Source organism: Myotis yumanensis, unplaced genomic scaffold (assembly GCF_028538775.1).
Source record: "Myotis yumanensis isolate MYYU_CA2020_CCGP unplaced genomic scaffold, mMyoYum1.0.hap1 SCAF_2, whole genome shotgun sequence".
Classification (NCBI taxonomy): Eukaryota; Metazoa; Chordata; class Mammalia; order Chiroptera; family Vespertilionidae; genus Myotis; species Myotis yumanensis.
In genome coordinates this window covers 172035141-172055957 of record NW_027223753.1, presented here as the reverse complement: position 1 = coordinate 172055957, position 20817 = coordinate 172035141, and the positions used below count along the sequence as shown (strand labels likewise).

At 44.7% G+C, this 20817-nt stretch overlaps 1 protein-coding gene across 5 annotated transcripts in view; it reads left to right on the top strand.

The window, feature by feature from the left end:
- The window catches only part of ST6GAL1 (ST6 beta-galactoside alpha-2,6-sialyltransferase 1), a 115831-nt gene that overhangs the window by 31236 nt on the left and 63778 nt on the right, over positions 1–20817 (top strand). The window contains exon 3 of one of the 5 annotated variants that reach the window (XM_070406603.1): positions 8195–8235. The exons of 2 other annotated variants lie outside the window; for them this stretch is intronic. The gene's annotated coding sequence lies outside the window, so the exon portion shown is untranslated. Of the gene's footprint in view, positions 1–21; positions 67–8194; positions 8236–17963; positions 18085–20817 lie in introns of those variants that run through there. 2 more of the 5 variants (XM_070406605.1, XM_070406604.1) reach the window with 2 other exon arrangements.

The window sequence follows — 20817 nt, the reverse complement described above, 5'->3', positions numbered from 1 at the left end:
TTGGAAAACTACTGATGTGGCGGAAACAACATGCCTGAAATCCTATTGCTGTGAACAGTCCTCCAGGTATTTTTTATTAAGGTTACTCTTTAAGCCTTGCATGTTGACGCCTCTCACATGGAGGTAGAGAGGTGAGTCAGAAAGAACACTCAGGAGCAGAACTTGTTTTTAGTCTGGAGGCTCTTGAGAGCAGATTTTTAAATATTCAGGAATTTGGCAAACTGGTTGTTAAAAGATTGTTGGCCGCTTGAAATTGGCCTTGGTGGGAAAATTTACACCGCGGACATGAGCCAGTGCTGCAAACCAGACATGAGCCAGTGCTGCAAACCAGAGCTGTTTTGTTCTGGAGATTCAGGTTACCAGAACATCTCTGGTTCCAGAGCTTGCTCTACCACCAACAGGCTGGGTGGCATGGGCAAGTCACCTCACCAGTGCCTCCCTCCTCTTCCACTCCTGTGAACAGTAGGTGCTCAATAAGCATTTGTTAAATTAATGAATGAGAGTGAGATTTCTGTTGTTATCCCATAAGACAGTTGTGAGTCCTATAAGAGAGTGGAAATAAAACGCATTGCATTCTGTGAGGCTCCCTCCTTATGGACAGAGAGGGTTTAGTTGATTGGTAAACCTTTGGTTTTTGTTTTATTTAATTTTTTTGTTAATCCTCACCCGAGCATATTTTTCCATTGATTTTTAGGGAGAGTGGAAGAGAGAGGGAAAGACAGAGAGAAACATCGATGTGAGAGAAACACACTGATTGGTTGCCTCCTGCACGAGCCCCGACCAGGGCCTGGGTTGCAGAGGATCCTGCAACCAAGGTATGTGCCTTGATCCTCAGGTGGATGCTCTATCTACTGAGCCAAACTAGCTACAGCTGGTTTATTGATGGAGCGAAGTCGCTGGCATTTCCCCCGTTGGCTCTTGCTACTTGGGGGAATCTGTGAATTACTGACATCCTTTCATAAGGGCAGATGAAAACTCTCCATTTACTGACCAACATCTGGGGCAAATTTCCTTGCTGGAAAAATCAAGAAGTTGGTCAGAGAAGTGTGAACAGGAAGCCCCAGCGCTACCAGTTGTGAGAGCCAGGACTGAAATCAGAGCTTTTGACTCATAATCTCTAATGGGGGTTGGAGAGGTGGGGGTTAGAGGAGGGAGGAGGAGAAGGGGCACTTCCTGCCAAATGTGAAATTTAAACAAAAGCCTCTTTCTTCAAGGCCCTGCTGTCAGCAGATTAGAGCTAATTAAATTAGCATAATGGAGCCTCAGCTTCTGCCCTCTCCCTCTACTTTCTGAACCTCTTGGTTCCTTCTCCTCACCTCTTTCCTCAGTCCTGAAAGAGGGGATGAGAGACAGTAAGGCATCAGTTAAGCATCAGTTGACTCTGTAGAGTTGTAGTTCAGAAAATGTTAAAGGTGGAAAGGACCTTAGAGGCTATCTGGTCCTACACCCTCATTTTAAGAAGCCAGACTCCATAGTGGGTGATTTTCCTGCCTGAGGTGAAGGTCTGTGCTCCTGGGAGGCAGGGAACCAGGCGGGGAGGATGGGATGGGACACCACTCTGGAGGCCACTTGCTCACGGAGCCCTTGCATAGGACTGGTAAGGGGGAATAATGGATGGTTTCTAGGTGCCTCTATCCTTCTCATTCTCTCTCCTGCACCTGCTTCTACATCCCCAATGCACATCATGAGGTGTCCCTCTGGAGTGCTAGAAATTAAGCCCCCTTCTTCAACAGGGGCCTGGTTTTCTAGGCCAGTGAAATCAGCTGAGAAGATCTTATTCTGAGGACCTTTAGGTATGTGTATGGGGAAGGAAAGGGTGTTTGAGCTCATGATGGCTCCAGGCACTGTGCTTTGTGTTCTGCCTGCATGATCTCATTTAATTCTGCAATGACCTAGCAAGGTAGGTATTTCTATCACCAAGCGGCAGAAGTTTACATTGAGTCTTGCAGAGGTGAAGAGCCTGCCCAAGATTCCACACCTGGTAAGCAACAGAGATGTAAACTAAGCCTGTCTGTGACCTCCACAGCTCCTCAAAGTTAGTGAGCACTTTTTACAGCAAGCGCTGGCCCACATGGATTGGAGTTCCCAGGCCAAGTTTCAACAGGCAGGGCAACTTTCCCTGAGGAACATCATTCTGTCTTTGAAGCTACCTGAACAGTTGCAGCTTAAAGTGCTTAGAGCTTTACAAAGGGCCACACTGTTCCTTTCAGTTTCAGTGGCTCTTCTGCATACAGTAAGATAGCATCGGAACTGGGAGCATCCAGAGGCTTTTAGAGTAGTTTCCTTATTCCTGTGATGCCCCAGGAGTGAGGTGGCATGCTGGTGGTCTCACATCCCTCAGCCAGTTAGAAGCAGGGGCTTTCTCAGCCTCTGGACTCTCAGTGCTCTCTCCAGGGAACATACTGAGGTGGATCTGTTTGGTTTTCCTCTGTATTTAGGTAAGAGATTATTCCGTTGGCAAGAGGGATTTAATTCAATTCATAGATATTTACTGAAAGCGTACTGTGTGCCCATCCAAATATCCCAGCCTGTTTGCGCAATAATTTCTGGCTCATCCTTTGGTATACAGGTGTGACAAGGGGAGGAGCTCCCTACATCAAGATTGTATACGACGTATACCATCCTGTAACTACTCAGCTCCAATCTTTTGTAAGAATTCTAAAGGGGAAAATTATGTCTCAAGCTGCTCTGTGTGTCCCAAGGTTCCCAGACTTCTGAAAATAGCTCAGTCTGCTAACTGGGGAACAGAGCAGCAAAAGATGGGTCGGCGTCTTTGGGAGACTCTTGCAGAGAGGTAGGGCCAAGGGAGGAGGCGGCGTGGTTGAAGGAGTGAATGGGTAGGCACTGATAAGTCGGGTAAGTTTCTTTTCCAGCAGAGCTGGGGTAGGTGGGGGAGCTGAGTGTACAGTTTTGTAGGCAATCAGGAATCCTTTCCATCAGTGGCACCTGATCAACTTCCAGAGAAAAATCTCCAATCAGTAGGGCACTCAGAATGTGAATCAGGGTTGAAAAGGTTCTTTGGAAAGCTTGTTGGTTGGCCTCCACATCTTACATTTGAGGAAATGGAGTTCCAGAAAGGGGAATGATCTTTGTCTATGACACAAGTGAAACTGGAGTCTATTCTTCTGAATGCCCGGTCAGGGTTCTTCACACCAAATCCTCTGGCTGCATAGGGAGGAATGTTCTAGGAAGCAGCTGTAGCCTGCTTTCTGTTTCAGCTTGTCTGGCTCAGTCCCTGTGATGGGTTGGGTTTGGTTGTTAGAGGAATTTGTGGCCAATTGCAACCCAGTATGGAGAAGATGTCCTTGCAATAATGCCAGGGATCCTTGGCTTCTCAGTGATGCCAGCTCTTCACCTTCCTTCTTTCAGATCCTTCCTAGACTAGGACTTGCTTAGGCCAGGGGACTGTCACCTATGGCTTCATGCTGGGAATTCACCACTGTGGGAAGGCATCACAATACAGAGAAAAGTGCCCCAGCATTGGAGACCTTTGACCTGGTTTTGAGCTGGCTTGACCATAGCTACAGACTCCCTGGCCTTTCTGACCTGATCTGTACAATGGGATGAATAATAACTACCTAGAGTGAAGATTAATAATTACTTATGTAATGTTTTCTCACAAATCAGATGACCATTAAATGGTACTCATTTTTTTTTCTTCATATATCTCTACTGAAGTATAATCGACAAAAACCTATGGGTGTTTAAATTGCACAACTTGATGAGTTTTGACATTTGTATATACTAATGAAATTCTCCCCCAATCAAATTAATGAATATAACCACTACCCCCCAAAGTTTTCTCCATCACCTTATCCTTGCCTCCTGCCCCTCTCTATGTCCTTGCCTCCCATGCCCAGGATATCACTAATCTGCTTTCTATTACTGTCGGTTACTTTGCATTTTCTAGCATAATATATGTATGCACTCTACTTACATCAGTATAATTCTACTGGTATTCATTCATGTTGTGCATATCAATAGTTCATTCCTTTGTTTCTGCGTTGTATCCCGTTGTCTGGAAATACCACAGTTTGTTCATCCATTCACCTATTCCCAGACATTTGGGTTGCTCTCAGTGTTTTGGCTGCTGAAATAAAGCCACTATAAGCACGTGTGAAAATATTTTTGTGAGAACATATGCATTCTGCTCTCTTGGGTAAAAAAAATGAGTAAAATGGCTGGATCATATAGTAGGGTATGTTTAATTTTTTAAGAAGCTGCCAAACTGTTTTCTAGAGAGGTTGTACCATTTTAATTCCCACCAGCAGTGCATGAATGACCCATGTGTTCCACTTTCTTGCCAACACTTGACATAGTCAAGTCTTTTTAAGTTTAGCTATTTAACAGGTATGTGGTTCTCTTTTTGTGGTTTTATTTGCATTTCCCTACAGATTAATTATGTTTATTATATTTTTACATAATATTTTTATTTGCCATTTGCATAGTTCCTTTGGTAAAATGTCTGTTCAGATCTTCTGTCCATTAAAAAAAATGGGTTATTTGTTTTCTTACAATTGAGTTATGAGTTCTTTATATAGTCTACAGACTAGTAGTGCTTTATTGGGAGATGCTTGTGAATATATTTTCCAATTCTGTAGCTTGCATGTGGTGGGTTAGAGTTAGGGTCACAATTCAGTTGAACAAGTGCTATGCATAGGAAGTGCGAAGGAAGGTCAGTAATCTTGGGTGAAGCCAGGGAAGCATCTTAGAGGAGAAGGTGTGTGAATTGGGTCTTAAAGGAAATTATAAATTAGCTAGATGGGGGAAGGACATCTAGGTAGAAGTTTGTATGTGCAAAGGCATGGAGATACAGAATGTCAGGTGCGTGCAAAATTGTAAATAATATGATTGGAGCACTGGGATTTGGGAGTAGAAAGGTGAGGACTAGAATCACAGTAGCCCTACTTATTGGCTGTGCACCTCCTTAAAATTTTATTTATTTATTTGAAAACAGTTATAGATTTACAGAAAGTTGTAAAGATACTACCGAGGTGTCTGGTGCATCCTTTATTTCGTTTCTTCCTGTGATTTCATCTTACATAATTATAGTACAATATCAAAACCAGGAATCTGAAATTGGTACAATGTGTGTATGGTTCTCTATGTCATTTTCTCGAATGGGTAGATGAGTGTTGCTATCACTGCAATCAATAAAGACTGTTCCATCACCTCAAACAACTCCCTCATGCCACCCCTTCATTGTCACACTGGCCTAGCCCCTCCCCTACTTTTCATTTGTATGATTTTGTCATTTTGAGAATGTTCTATAAATAGAATTATACACTACGCAATCTTCTGAGACTAACTTGTTTTCACTCATCATAATGCATTTCATCCAGGTCCATCCAGGTAATTGAGAATATTAAGTTTGCTCCTTTCATTGCTGAGTGGTATTTCATGGTACGGATGAACCACCGTTCCACTATTGACCATTGAAAGACATTTTGGTTATTTTCAGTTTTTGACTATTTACCAATAAAGCTGCTATAAACAATCATGTGCATGTTTTGTGTAGACATAAATTTTTGTTTTTCCAGGATAAATATCCAGGAATGCAATTGCTGAGTTGTATAAGTATATTGCTAATTTTTAAAGACACTGCCAAACTCTTTCTACAGTGGCTGTATCATTTCACATTCCCACCAGCAACATAAGAGAGATTTACTCTCTCCACCTCCTTACCAGCATTTGGTGTTGTGATATATATATATATATATATTTCTCACCCAAGGAATGAGGATATTTTTTGCATTAATTTTTAGAGAGTGGAAGGGAGGGGAATGGGGAGAGAGGGAGAAGAGAGAGAGAAACATAGTTAGTTGTAAGAGAGACACATCAATTGGTTGCATGTGCCCTAACCAGGGCAGGGTTTGAACCTGCAACCCAGGTACATGCCCTTGACTGGGAATCAAACCCAAGACCCTCCAGGGTGCAGGCCAACACTCAAATCACTGAGCAATACCAGCCAGGGTGATGTGCTGTTATATCTTTTAGTTGTTCTAATAGGTGGGCAGTGGTATCTCATTATGGTCTTAATTTGCATTTCTCTAATGACTAGTTGTGTGGCTCTTACTCTTCCTGTCACTCAGGTCTGGCTGTGTGACTCTAGACCTCAGTCTGTACTTTTTAAAATGTGAGAAGCAAGAGGAAATTCTTTCTTCTTCATTGTTTGAGTGGTCCCAGGAAAGTGATATTTTATAGAAATGTATATAGAGGCCCGGTGCACAAAAATTTGTGCACTGGTGGGGGAGGGGGTGTCCCTCAGCCCCACTTGTGCCCTCTCACAGTCTGGGACCCCTCGGGAGATAACCACCTGCTGGCTTAGGCCTGCTCCCCGGGTGGCAGATGGCAGGCCCAAACTCTCAGTGCCTGCCCTGCCTCCCTGGGTTGCGCACACGGCAGGGCCGATCCGGGGGTTGGGGCGCTGCCCTGGGTCAGGTCGCACATGGGACTCCCGGGCGGGCTGGTGGATCGCTGCTGCCCCACCCGGCCGCCCTGGGTAAGGTTGCACATGGGATGCCCAGGCGGGCTGGCCGATCACTGCTGCACTGCCCAGCTGCCCCGGGTCGGTCGCACATGGATACCCACCGCCCTGGGTCACAGATAGCAGGCCTGGATGGCGGCAGGGAAGGCGGGATGGTGCTGTCCCACCCCACTGTCCCGGGTCGCAAATAGCAGGCCCAGATGGCAGCGGGGCAGGCGGGATGGTGCTGTCCTGCCCTGCCTGCAGTATGCAAATTAGCCACCATCTTTGTTGGTGGTTAATTTGCATATCACGTTGATTAGCCCATGGGAAGTGTAGTGAAGGTATGGTCAATTACCATGTTTGTCTATTATTAGATAGGATGTATACTGAGTGTCCAGATTATTATGACCATCTGAGGTTTGTAGGCAAATTAGCTATGATTTCACACTAAAGTTGCTAGAGGGCCAGACCATTATAAATAGGGAAACAGGTTGTTTACCACGACAGTACAAGTGATTTTTTACTGAAGATATGGGTAAACAATGTGATTTAACAGCCTTTGAACATGAGTAGCCAGATTATTATGATCACCTGATGTTTGTAGGCAAATTAGCCATACCTGCATCATATGGGATGTGGAAGCCGAAGTCATGTTCGAACACCTTTGCTGTCCACAGTTACCAAGATAAAATGTCTCCAATTTACAAGGAACACAAGGATTGGACAGTCGAGCATTGGAAAAAAGTCATGTGGTCCAATGAATCAAGTTTCCAGTTGCATCATGCAGATGGAAGAGTGAGAATTTGGCGGAAACAGCATGAAAGCATGCACCCCACATGCATGAGTACAACCCTTCAAGCTGGTGGGGGCAGTGTTATGGTTTTGGGCATGTTTTCCTGGCATGATTTGGGCCCTTTAATTCGTGTGGAACAATGTCTGAATAGCACAACATACCTAAGTATCGTTGCTGATCAAGTTCATCCTATCATGTTGATGGCATATCACAATGGAGATGGCTTCTTCCAACAAGACAATGACCATGCCACGGTGCTCGCATTGTGCAGGAGTGGTTTCAAGAACATGAGGGAGACTTTACCTTGCTTAACACATTGTTTGTGGGTAGTTTTTATAGCCCGCGCTCTACTACCAGTCAACTTAAACGTATAACTAAAATGTATAAATACGTTTCCCGCTTTCAATGCGTTAAGTGGCCCCCACAATCACCAGATCTCAATCCAATTGAGCATTTGTGGGACGAAGTTAAAAGAGCCATCAGGCAGCTGGTTCCACAACCATCAAATCTCACAGAACTGAACGGTGCTATTCATCAGGCATAGTGTCAGATTCCTCGCATCATCTTTCAACATCTCATGGAGTCAATGCCAAGAAGAATCGCTGCAGTATTGAAGGCAAAAGGTGGCCCAATGAAGTATTGATGGTGTGCTTATAGTAATCTGGCCACTCATAATAATATATATTCCACGTTCAAAGGCTATTTAATTGCATTGTTTACCCATATCTTCAGTAAAAAATCACTTGTACTGTCGTAAACAACCTGCTTCCCTATTTATAATGGTCTAGCCCTCTGGCAACTTCAGCACGAAGTCATAGCTAATTTGCCTACAAATGTCAGGTGGTCATAATCTGGACACTCTCTCTCTCTCTCTCTCTCTCTCTCTCTCTCTATATATATATATATATATATATTTATTTATTTCCCCATAGGTGAGCCAACAACCTGTGCTGATTTTGTAATGTCCTGTGGGGTAAGTTCTCTCCACCAAGCCCTTCCTGATTCAGTGTTTCAACATCACAACCTTATGGCTGAGGTGAAAAACCGCTAGAGTTGACCCAGGATGATTATTTTCTCAGTGTTGAGGGGAAGCTGCCATGACCGCAGGCCCTTTTTACACTTAGCATCTCCTGTTATCTCCACTTATAGATTGAGAGGCCCCTCTAATGCTGGAAAAAATAACAATGATAGCTAGCAATTACACTTATGTGCCAGGTACAAAGTGCTTTCTACATAGTAACTCATCTAATTCCCCCCACAATCCTGAGTTAAGTACTATTATCTCCAATTTGTGAATAAAGGAGAAAACTGAGGTACAGAGATGTCTCATAGCTAGTAATTGCTGAGTAAGTTGGGATTTGAACTCAGATGGTCTGACACTCAAATCTACCCTTTTAGTCCTTATGCTGTGATACCTCTGTGCTAGGGCAGATGGAACCTCGTGTGGCGTGCACCCTGCTATGGGAACCGGAAGGGCCTCAGGCTCCCCACTTAGGAGCATATAGGGGGAAGGGGAAGGCTCACCATGGGTTCTCTGGGGCATTAGCATGTTGTGATGTTGAGATTGGAACTGGAATAGGTGGGAAGTGCTTTTCCAGGGGAATGGGCTGCTCCTTGGAGGCCTGCACTGGGCATGGGCTGTCCAGGTGTGAGTGGGGCTCTGGATCTGAAGACACAGTTCTGTTCCCTGAGCCTGGCGTGCACTCAGGACGGGCTCACACACACTGTGGGAAGAGACGAGGAGGAGGATGTAGCAGCCTTGACCTTGGGGGACAGCACATGCCTGGACTGGTCCTCAGACTCTCAACCACCTGCCTGTGCAGCAGTAGTAGTGACCTTTACCTTGCATGATTCTAGGGGGACTGAGACTAAGCTCAGAGCCTGGCCCTACAAAGCTGTGCCTTCTTTTTTATTGCTTGTTTTTGAGTGTGCACATGATTCAGTCTGCTTATTACTCAACCAACACACTGCACCATCAGGGTGGTTTTGATTATTATACAGATTTTTGTATTGTATTGTATTTTGTTCTATTCTACTCAATCTTTAAAAATTTTTATTGTGGTAAAATAGACCTAGCATAAAATTTACAATTTTAACCATTTAAAAAATATTTTTTATTTATTTCAGAGAAAAAGGGAGAGGGAGGGAGGGGGAAAGAGAGAGAGAGAGAGAGAGAGAGAGAGAGAGAGAGAGAGAGAGAGAGAAACATCAATGAAGAGAGAGAGTCATTGATCGGCTGCTGAGCCCACAACCCGGGCATGTGCCCTTGACTGGAATTGAACCTGGAACCCTTCAGTCCGCAGGCCAATGCTCTATCCACTGAGCCAAACCAGCTAGGGCCCAACTTAACCATTTTTAAGTGTACTGTTTAGTAGTGTTAAATATATGTTTTCCAATGATCTGAACATTTTTCATCTTGCAAAATGGAAACTGTTTTCACTAACAGTTTCCGTTTTGCCACTTTACTCCGAACCTTGCAATCACCATTCTACTTTCATTATTATTTTTAACCCTCATCTGAGGATATGCTTTTATTGATTTTTAGAGAGAACAGAAGAGAGAGAGATGGATCAGCTGCCTCCTGTATGTGCCCCGACTGGGGATTGAACCCTTATCCTAGGTTTGTGCCGTGACCGGTGCTGCTGGACCTGAAACCTTTTGGTGTACAGGATGATGCTCCAACCAGCTGAACCACCTGGCCAGGGCTCATTATACAGATTTTAAAAAACAATTTTATATTCCATGACATTAATTTGCTTTAAGTGTAAATTAAGTTTTTTGTTTGATTGTTTTTTAGTAAATTTACCGACTGTGCAACCATCAGCACAACTAGGTTTTAGAACATTTCCATTATTGGTGGGGTCATCCTTACATGGAGAAGGCAAGAAAATTACTTCTCATGAAAAGAGTTCCATAATTATTTTTTCTGGAATTACTTATCTGCTACCGGCAGGAGGATCTCATTAATTTAATTCACTTAGTATTTACTGAGAGCCTGCTGGCGCCCACAGCTGGCCTAGGTGCAGAAGGAAATAAAGCAATAACCAGGTGGAGATGGCTGCTTCCCTGCAGCTGACAAACTTCCTAATGTAACACATTTGGGTGTCTGGGTCTCCTGGCAGCTGCTGTGCAGGTATTTGTTTTTTACCCTGTAGCTCTTAACTGAGGACTGGGCTAGGGCCTTGTTTTTGCAATAGAGGCATACCCTGTTTCAGTGTACTTTGCTTTATTGCATGTCACAGATGTGTTTTTTACAAATTGAAACATTCGCTCTCTTGTTGTGGTCTGGAACTGAACCTTCAATATCGCTGAGGTATGCCTAAATTGGTAATGCACTGACATTATTGGCTGAGCAGAAAGGGAAATGTACTCTCCAACATCTGCAAACAGCTCTAGGCTTTGGCAAGCCTGGATGCAGACCAGGGAAGAGAAGAAAGTGGGTATGCTGTTAAAGGTACAAGATTCAACAGATGCCATTGGAGTGAGGGTGCACTGAGGGAAGAAAGAGCTCGAGCAAAAGCAGGACAGCAGGCCAGGGCTGATGCAGGGAGTGGTGGTGCAGTAGGTGAAACATAGTTTAGGGGCACATTTGCATGTGGTGGGTGTTGCTTGGAGGCGTGGGGGTGAGGAGGGAGTGCAGTCTTGTGTGCTAGACTGAGAAATTTGGACTTAGCGGAGCAAACATAGAAGACACCATTTTAAGTCTCTCAGGAAGGGCATGATTATTCAGAGCTGGACTTGGGAGAGGAGTTTTGCAGTGAGGGAAGCAGGCCTGGCTTAAGAGGGTACCATGAGGGTGCAAATATTAGGTGACATGGACCTGACTTGGGCAGGAGTGGTGGGGAAAAGAAAGAAGTGTGTGGGAGAGAAGATTCTGCCAGGTGAGGGGAGAAAATCTCTGTTCTGACCACTTCTCCTGGGGTCTATACCTGCCTTGCCCACCTGCCTGTTGCACTTCAACCAACCCCTCAAACTCAGCCTGTCAAAAGCCAGACTCAATTGTCCCTCTTCCTCCATGCTTTTCTCTTACCTGGCATGCTTTTCTCTCCCCTCCATTTCTCTCTTTATTCCACTCCTCTTGCCAGGAGGAAAGAGGAGCCAGAAAGAAGCCAAGCACTCAACACTGTCCCCATGGAAGGCAGTGCCATGGAGGGCTGGTGGGAAATTTCCAGAGAGGGTGGCAGGCAGTACTAAATGCCAAAGAGGTGAGTGAGGATGGGCACTGAAGAAGGGCTAGGGACTTAGGGCTGGTACTAGCATGAGGCCAGGTGTCTCGGGTGCAACATTTTAGGAGGCCCTCACAGTTGGGTGCCAACCCATACTTGCACAATCCTGAGAGCGAGGGCCTCCTTAATTTTGCACCGTAGGTACCTTCCTTGCCTTAGTCTAGTCTTGGACTATGTGTCTGGAGAGAACTGGTAATTGGGAGGGGATGTTGGTGACCTTGGGGAAAGCATTAGATTGCAAAGGGCTAAGGACCAACTGTGGAACTGTTTCTTCAGTAGAAGCCCCCAAGCTTCCTGAAGCTGCATGGGGGCACACTTGTCTCTCTCCTTACCCTGAGATAGCCTCTTAGGATTTCCACAGACTATCTAGGGTTTCTGGAGTACAGTTAGAAGACCACTGATCCAATTCAACCCCCCAGCTTACCACAGAGAATTCTGAGACCCATAGAAGTATGTGACTTGTTCAAGGTCACACAGGAAGGTGTGACTTTAGAGGTCTTTCCTTTCCTATGATGTATTAGCTTCAATTGTTTTACATTCTCTTTTTTATTTCCCCCCCATCTTTTCCCCCCCTCACTATAAGAATTAGAAACAGCCCTGGCCGGTTTTTCTCAGTGGATAGAGCATTGTCCTGCGGACTGAAGGGTCCCAGGTTCGATTCTGGTCAAGGGCATGTACCTTGGTTGTGGGCACATCCCCAGTAGGGGGTGTGCAGGAGGCAGCTGATCAATGTTTCTCTCTCATCGATGTTTCTAACTCTCTATCCCTATCCATTCCTCTCTGTAAAAATCAATAAAATATATTTAAAAAAAAGAATTAGAAACAGAGTTGATACTTAAAGTCTGATCTGTATTCGAAGACCAGTTCTCGAATTCTGAGAAGTCAATTTACTGAATGCTACCTACATTACTGTAGAGGATTTTACATAGATTATTTCAGTTATTTCTTATAGGAACCTTTCAAAGTACATGCCATTAACCCATTTTTCTGATGAAGAGACTGAGGCTCAGAGAGAACAAATGACTTGTTTAGGTTTGCCCAGTTACTAACTGGTGCTGCTGGATCTGAAACACATGTTCTCCCTCTATACCCCATGTTTGCTCAATCTTTCATATTGACTGGCTGCCATCGTGCCAGGCACTATATTTTGTGCTGATACAGTGTAAGCAAAGGAGACTAAAATCCTGCTGAGACCTACCCCATGTCTGTGAGGGGGATGGGCTTGCTCTTCATAGGTCTCTGGGCTGCCTGTGGTGGCTGCTGTGTTCTTTTGGTTGTTGATGAGGTGAAACCCACAGCCCAGTTCACTCCTCAGCCACCAAGTCACATGGACTCCTTTCTGTCTGCCCTGGTTCTGAACCTTTTCACTGAAATACTCTGTAGGCAATACAGAAGTTTATGATGCAAGGCGCATGCCCCCACTTCCCCTCAAGCAGGTTTGATTCAGTTCCACAATTTAGCCCTGATAAAGTCAAGTATTTTGACCTCCTCTGCCCCCAGCCCCAGTGAGAATTTGGACCCAGTGTTTTCACTTGTCACTTTAGACTGTTTGCCAGAGTTTGCGGAAAAAGGCCTGGATTATTAATGCTCTTGCCGGGAACAGCTGCGCCTTGCCAGGTTGTCATTTGAGCCCTCTGAAAAGCCCTGAGCTGCAAGGCCCACACGCTCCCAGGCTCACTGGCTCAGGTGGGAAATGTGATCCTATCCTACAAAAACTGCAAACAGCCCAGGAGGGCTGAAGGCAGTTTGGGAGGGGTTGATCAGAGTCTCACCAGGAATTCCCAACAGCGAAGTGAACATCCTGGGAGGCTGATTCCATCCTGGTGCTTCAGAGGGTCCTGCAATTTTCGAAGGTCTTTCTAGTCTGCCGGCCCCCTGCCCCAAAGATAATAAGTTTAGTAATATTTAGAGATCCACTACTCCTTACACTAGGTGCTATGCTGGCCACTTGAAATACATTACAGACATACCTCAGAGATATTTCGGGTTCAGTTCTAGACCACGACAATAAAGTGAGTCTCCCAGTAAAACAAAGAGCAATAAAATGAGGAATATCTATAGTTTAATTTTCAGAACAAGGTAAACAAGGCTTGTTACCTTGACTTAATGGATGAGTAAACAGCCTCTGAAAGATTAAGTGAATTACCAAGGTCATGAAGGTAGAAAAGGGTGGAGGTGGGCTTTGAACCCAGGTCAATCGCATGCTCCTTTCAGGACATTGTAAGCCACCAGACAATAATATTTTCCTTGCTCACCTTCAGGTTATCCCTGCATCTGTCCTAACTCCTCTGTCTCTCATCTTTACTTCTTCCCAATACTCTGCAAACCTGCTCTGGAGCCTGGTATTCCAGTGAGGACTTGACTAGAGTTCAAAATCCGCCAGGCCAGATGGTGAGGTGGATGGTGGTGCTACAGGCCAACTCAGGGATGAAGAAAGATGGTCTCTCACACCTTCTCCTCTATCTCTGGCTCCACTTCACCTCTTCCTGCTCCATCAAAGCTCCTTTTTAGCACCAGGAGCTCAACACTGAATTTAGAGCAGTGGTTCTCAACCTTCCTAATGCCGCGACCCTTTAATACAGTTCCTCATGTTGTGGTGACCCCCAATTTCATTGTTACAAATTGAACATAATTAAAGCATAGTGATTAATCACAAAAACAATATGTAATTATATATGTGTTTTCCGATGGTCTTAGGCGACCCCTGTGAAAGGGTTGTTCGACCCCCATGACTCACAGGTTGAGAACTGCTGGTTTAGAGACAATCATCTAATAATGTCACTGGTTTGCTTAGAAAACCTCCACCAGTCCCAGTTTCTTTCAGTATAAACTTGGACAAGAAACAATTCTGGACCAGACAATTGTGCTGCACCCCATTTCCTATCACTGCAGCTCTTATACCCTCACCCCTTAAAGCTTCTCACCATGCCCTGAGTACAATGGACTCACTTTCCATGACTGAGCCTTTGAACTACTTTCTGTTGCACATGCCTTTTTCTGCCTGTCAAACTTTTGTTTATTCTTCCAAATCCAGGATGAACATTGTTTCTGACTTCTTCTAGCAGAGTTGATGCCACCTAGCCCTTAGTTCTTAATGCCTTACGTGGACTTCCATCCACCAATTTATGGGTCTTTTTCTTCTTCTAAGGCCTCAGGAGCAAGGATTGGGCACTATTTATTTTTGTAACACCTGTACTTGGGGCATATTTGTGTGAACAAACGAATGGGGGCTCATTAATAAAACTATGCACCAAGGTATGAATCACAGGTGATCTCCCTTTAACTGAAATGCAATGTTGAGGGACTTCAGAGAAGGAGAGGTGATAGGCTATGGCTGTGGTGGTATTGATTGTTTTACAGCACTGTGCTGACGGCATTATTGCAAATGAGCCGAGAGAGAGAGAGAGAGAGAGAGAGAGAGATATGACTGAAGTAGTAATGCAATGCCTTAAAGCTGGGGAATGAAGCATGGCCTGCCCTACCCTCCAAGCCAGCATCTCAAACTTTGTCCCTGCCCTGCCTTCCAGGAGAGGAACTCCTTAGGGCATAGCGAATTGTGGATGATCCCAAAAGGAAAAGGAGGAGTAGAAGCAGAAACAGGAGAAAGTCCAAGGCCAACTTTCTTTCCTTACTGTGGTGCTGGGGGCATCTTGCTGGCCAGAGCTGCTGCCTGATGGCTGCTCCTGAGGATGCAATATGAGCTGGGTCCAAGCATGAATTTGGAGCCAGGACCTGGATATGTAGGTCATTCTGCATTACTGGGCCTCCTGCCCACTTAATTATTTCTTCTCCTGGTATCAGCACTCAGGCCTGGAGATAGTCACATCTGAGTTTAAATCCTGTTCTCAAGCATTTTAATTGCTAATTGTGTAGCACCGAGCAAAAATAATAGGGATGCTATTTTTCTAGGGTCATCAGGATCAGTGATGATGACCGTATTGACAGGGCTTGTGCTATGTGGCTTATGGCATCTTATTTATTTCTCTATAGGTAGATGCTGTTTTTATGAATTTAATAGAAGTTAAATAAGCTGCCCAAGGTCACATATTGAATAAATGATGGTCCTAAGTATGCTACATTGGGTCCACTATGCCACCAGTTCTCCAATTTGCCTGATCCTAAGAATCACCTGAGGCTTGTTGAAAGAGCAATTGCCAGGCTCAGTCTCAGGTTCTGATTCAGCCTGGTTGGGGTAGGGCCTGGGGAGCGGAAGATGTAAAAGTTACCTAGAATAATAGTAAAATCTGACAAGTTCAGAAAACACTATATTCTACTTTATCTGTCTGTAAGTTGTGGCTCATGTTTGGCCCTCAGTAAATATTAGCAGTGAGTATCTATACTAATAAAAGGTAATATGCTAATTAGACTGAATAGACCGACATCTTCTGGATGACCTTCCGAACGTCCTTTCTGACAAAGCTGGGGCCCGTGCAAAGCTGCCTGTGGTCCTGGGCGCCTGCGCCTGCAGCCGGCCCGGGTGAAGTTGGCCCGGGTCCCGGGTGGCTGTGGCTGGCCAGACGGAGGGAAGCCCGGGTCCCAGGTGCCTGTGGCTGGCTGGAAGGGGGAAGCCTGGGTCCCAGGTGTGGGGGCTGAGGCAGAGGTGGTTAGGGCGATCAGGCCAGCAGGGGAGCAGTTAGGGGCGATCAGGTGGGCAGGCAGGTGAGTGGTTAGGAGCCAGTGGTCCCAGATTGCCGGTTTAGGTCCGATCCTTAGGATGAGGCCTAAACTAGTAGTTGGACATCCCCCAAGGGGTCCTGGATTGGAGAGTTCCCCCCACTCCCCTGTGCATGAATTTCGTGCACCAGGCCTCTAGTTGTAATATAATTTTATTGATAGGATATTTTATCATGCAAGATTTTTATCTTTTAAAAGTACATTAGTCTTGAATTAGATCTTAAGGGTAGAAGTCAGGGGAAGTAGATTCTGGATCAATAAATCTACATTCTAAAACTAAACTCAAAACTATTTGCAAATGGAGTAAGTTGCCTTTAAAGGCCCCTGTCACTTGTGGTCAAGTAGTCAGTGACACCACATATGGGGTGTGCTGGTCCAGAGGTCAGTTCTTTAAAGCCTAGTGACTGACTATGCATGTATGACTTGAGGAGGACTTTGATGCATTAAGGTTCCAGTGGAAGTGGAGTTGAGCCACTATGCAAAGTAAGGAAGGGACTGATGGTGGGCAGATATCTTTCTATCTCTATCTATATTTCTGGGTCGTCTTCCTCTTTCCTTAATGTCCACCCTGTGAGCATATAAATTATAGAACATAGTCAGGGAATATTGTCCTATCAGAGCTTAAAGAAAGGCTTGACCCTTACCTTGTTTCATTGACCTTCTGTTTGCAACTTTAGCTTTATGACAAAACTCAGTGAGCTTTCTTATAGACTAAGAGCAATCTTATAAGGCTTTGCTAAAAGCTGAAATGACTACTGAATTGCTGGTTGCAGGTTCAATTCCTGGCCCTGGTTGGGGCACATGCATGGGAGGCAACCAATCAATATGTTTCTCTCACATTGATGTCTCTCTCTCTCTCTCCCTTTCTCTCTCTTCCTCTCCTTCCATCCCTTCCACTCTCTCAAAAAATCAATGGAAAAAATATCAAGAAAAAAAAAAAAAAGGAAACCTGCCTTAAGCCAGTCCTTCAGATCCTCCTTTTCCCATTCTCCGCCTCTCTGCTTTGTTTCCCTTAGCATTTAGCATCTTCTGAGCTACTAAATAATTTACTGATTTCATGTGTGTTTCTTGGTCTTCCTCTGCTAGAGTAAAAAGCTCTAAGGGCAGTGATCTTCATTTAGTTTTTTTCGCTGTTGTATCCTAAGCACTAAGATTTATGCTAGTGGTTACATTAAAAGGAGTACACGTAAAGTTTCTGTATAGATGGCCAGTTAAAAAAGATATGGTGTGGAGTCTGGGGGAGATGCCAGAGGGGGCTGGCCGCATTCTGTGTGTTATGGGGTACAGAGTGAGTGGAGCCCTGGCTGAGGCTGAACTCCCTGGGCATGGGCATTGCAGGGCTGGGAGGAAGCTGGTCACAGAGGAGGCTGATGGGAAGGGGAAGGGATCTGGAAGGGTGCCTCTCAGGTTTTAGGGAGGGAGCTTGAAGAAGGAGAACTGAGAGTCTTTTTTGAGATTTTTAAATTAGAAATGTAATTGCAGTGAACTGATGTGGGCTGACTTCACTTGTTTGAGGAACAAATAGAAAATGGGGAATTCAAGGGACACTGTCATAAGGAAGGAGACACTAGGTTGTTGTTTGAGGAAGTGATTTATTTGAGGGTTTTTTTTTTAGCTGTTAAAAAATGATAGTTTAGGTGTGTGTGGGGGGGTTGAGGTGGGGAAGTGACGCAGTAAAGAGAACATTTGTTTTCCTCTAGAGCCGCGGTTGGCAAACCGCGGCTTGCGAGCCACATGCAGCTCTTTGGCCCCTTGAGTGTGGGTCTTCCACAAAATACTGCCACACTCAAGGGGCCAAAGAGCCACATGTGGCTCGCGAGCTGCAGTTTGCCGAGCCACAAGTTTGCTGACCACTGCTCTAGAGAGTAGAGTTAGAACCAGCAGGCGGAAGCTAAGGGGCCTGAGGAGGAGTTCTGTCTAATGTAAGTAAACAGTTTTCATAATGAATATGGGCTGCCTTGGAAGAAGAAATGATCATTATTACAGGTGTGAGAAGAGATGGTGGCTGGCCATTTTCTGATACTGTTGAGTGAAGAATTCATTCATTAGATGGCAGGTTAGCCACTTGACTGTCCACTAAGGTCTTTTCTAACTGATGGTGTGCTGCTAGGCCTCAGAGAATGCTAAGACCGCACAGGACGCGGACAAGGGAACCCGGATAACAATGTTGGTGGTCTGATGGGATGGGGCAGTGTAGAAGGTTTGGGCTCTGGATGCAGAACTAATGATTGAAATCTTCTTGGCCTTACTTTAATGTCGTTGATAGGTTCTGCGACTTTAAGAGAAATGATATATAATGAAACCAATTTTATCATAGGCTAATTGATGTAAACAAGAGTTAAGTTCCTATGGCATCTCAGCAACGTTATAATGAAATGATGTTATTTGAGAACCTGTTGTATTTGATTTTCTCTGCAATCAAAAAAAGTTAGAATCTCAAAGTGCCCACCAGGTATCACTTATTAAAATAGCATAACTATAGGGCACTTGAATTTGAGTATCTTTACCCACAGGATCTCAGGGATCTTTGGGATCTACTGATGTCCTTCCAGCACTGTTCCAGCCATTCAAATCCTATCAGGGTCCTGGTCCGGGTCCGGGTCCAACCCTATTTCTTCACAGGAAGCCTTTTCTTACCTACTCTTATCTGTGGGCGTGGCCTTGTCTGTGCAGCAGGCATAGGTTCTAGAGTTAGACAGGTTGGATTGAAATCCTAGCTCTACATGACCTTGGGGAAGGGGCTTAACTCTTCATGGAAAGATACTCATTTTTACCTACAAAGTGCAGGTGACTTGCATCTGTCTTGCAGTGTTGTGGTAATTGGGTAGAGACAAACTGCCTAGTGCAGCCGGATGCACAGTTCATGTTCAGACAGAGGGTGTTGATATACTGAGGACAGTTTCAGTATTTAACCATAAATATCTTTCAGCAATGTAAACATGGTACATGACCATGATCAAAAGCATCCACAACAAATACTTTAGGCCAGTGGTTCTCAACCTTCCTAATGCCGCGACCCTTTAATACAGTTCCTCATGTTGTGGTGACCCCCAATTTCATTGTTACAAATTGAACATAATTAAAGCATAGTGATTAATCACAAAAACAATATGTAATTATATATGTGTTTTCCGATGGTCTTAGGCGACCCCTGTGAAAGGGTTGTTCGACCCTCAAAGGGGTCTCGACCCACAAGTTGAGAACCGCTGCTTTAGGCCCACTTTTTCAGGAATACAAAAGCAAATTAAACATGATCTTTGCCCTTAACGTGCTCACAGTCCATTATCTATCTAGGTCGGATGGTTCCCTCTGCTGGTCTGGTCAGCACTTAGGAGGTAAATCCTTTACTAACCCCCTCCAACACCACTCATCCCCTATAATCCTTCTGGGTATGGGAGAGCATAAGCTCCTGGGAAAGAACATGGTTGTTCCCCCCATACCTGCTCCCCATGATGCCTGGAGCTATTATGGGCTGGGACTCTGACCTGAGTGTCTGTGTCTCCCACCATACCTAGCCTAGGGAGGGGGTCCCTTTGCAGGCACTTAATAAATACCTGCCCAAGAAATTGAAGTAGCTAGTTCATCTAAGGTCAAACTCCCTGTGGTCACTGCTAGGCTGGCCTTTGGCAGAGCACATTCTTTGTCACCTCACTTTCATGAATGTCCAGTCTGACTCAATTATTAAGTTGCCAAAATAAAACAGTGGACTTGAGATTTAAAGAAAAAAAATGGTCTTATAGGATTTTTTTTTTTAAGAAAGTAAAGGGATCTTCTTAAATAACTGCCTTCGAGGACTCATTTGCATGCAGAGGTAGCAGCATGCTAAGAAGTACTAGTCTTGGGGAGTGAGATTTGAATCTTGGTTCTGTCTCTTTCTAGCTGTGTGGCCTTTGCCAAGTCACTCAATTACTCTGACTTCAGCTTTCTCACTTGAAAAATAATCAACCCAGAGAGTTATTCAGAAGAGATAAGATAAAATAGAAGGCATCTGGCACAGAATAGGGGCTCAGCAAGCTATACTTACAATTATGGTGAGGATAAGACACTAACAACTGAATACAAGGCTCTCTGTGCTCCATGTTACTACATATAGGTAGACATGGCTATGCTTCCTCATCAAAGAATGTCTTTGTGACCTGAACTACCCTGCATGCTCTGTATCAGCCACGTATTTAAGATGTGATTATCTTCTTCCCCTAGATATTACCTCTTCTACTAGAAGTCTTGTGTAGCTTCACCCCAGAGAAGCAGCAAATGGGCATACGGAGTGGAATGTTAATTCAACTCTACCTACTTAGCACTTTTTTAAAAAGGGAGAGATTGAGCAAGTAAGACAGTAATTGAAATGCAGGCACTCAGTTTGGTTTAAGGCTTGCACAGTGCAGGTGGGGAGACATGAATCAGGGGTTCCTTCCGTCTCTGCAGGGTAAGCCTCTTGACTGGATGTGAACTATTTGTCTTTTTCATGCTGCATGGTACTAAACATCCAGCTGCAGTAGGCAGTTTGTCACTACCCAGTCACCACAACAACGCTGCAAGGTAGATGCAAGTCATCTGCACTTTGTAGGTAAATATGAGTATCTTTCCATGAAGAGTTAAGCCCCTTCCCCAAGGTCGTGTAGAGCTAGGATTTCAATCCAACCTGTCTAACTCTC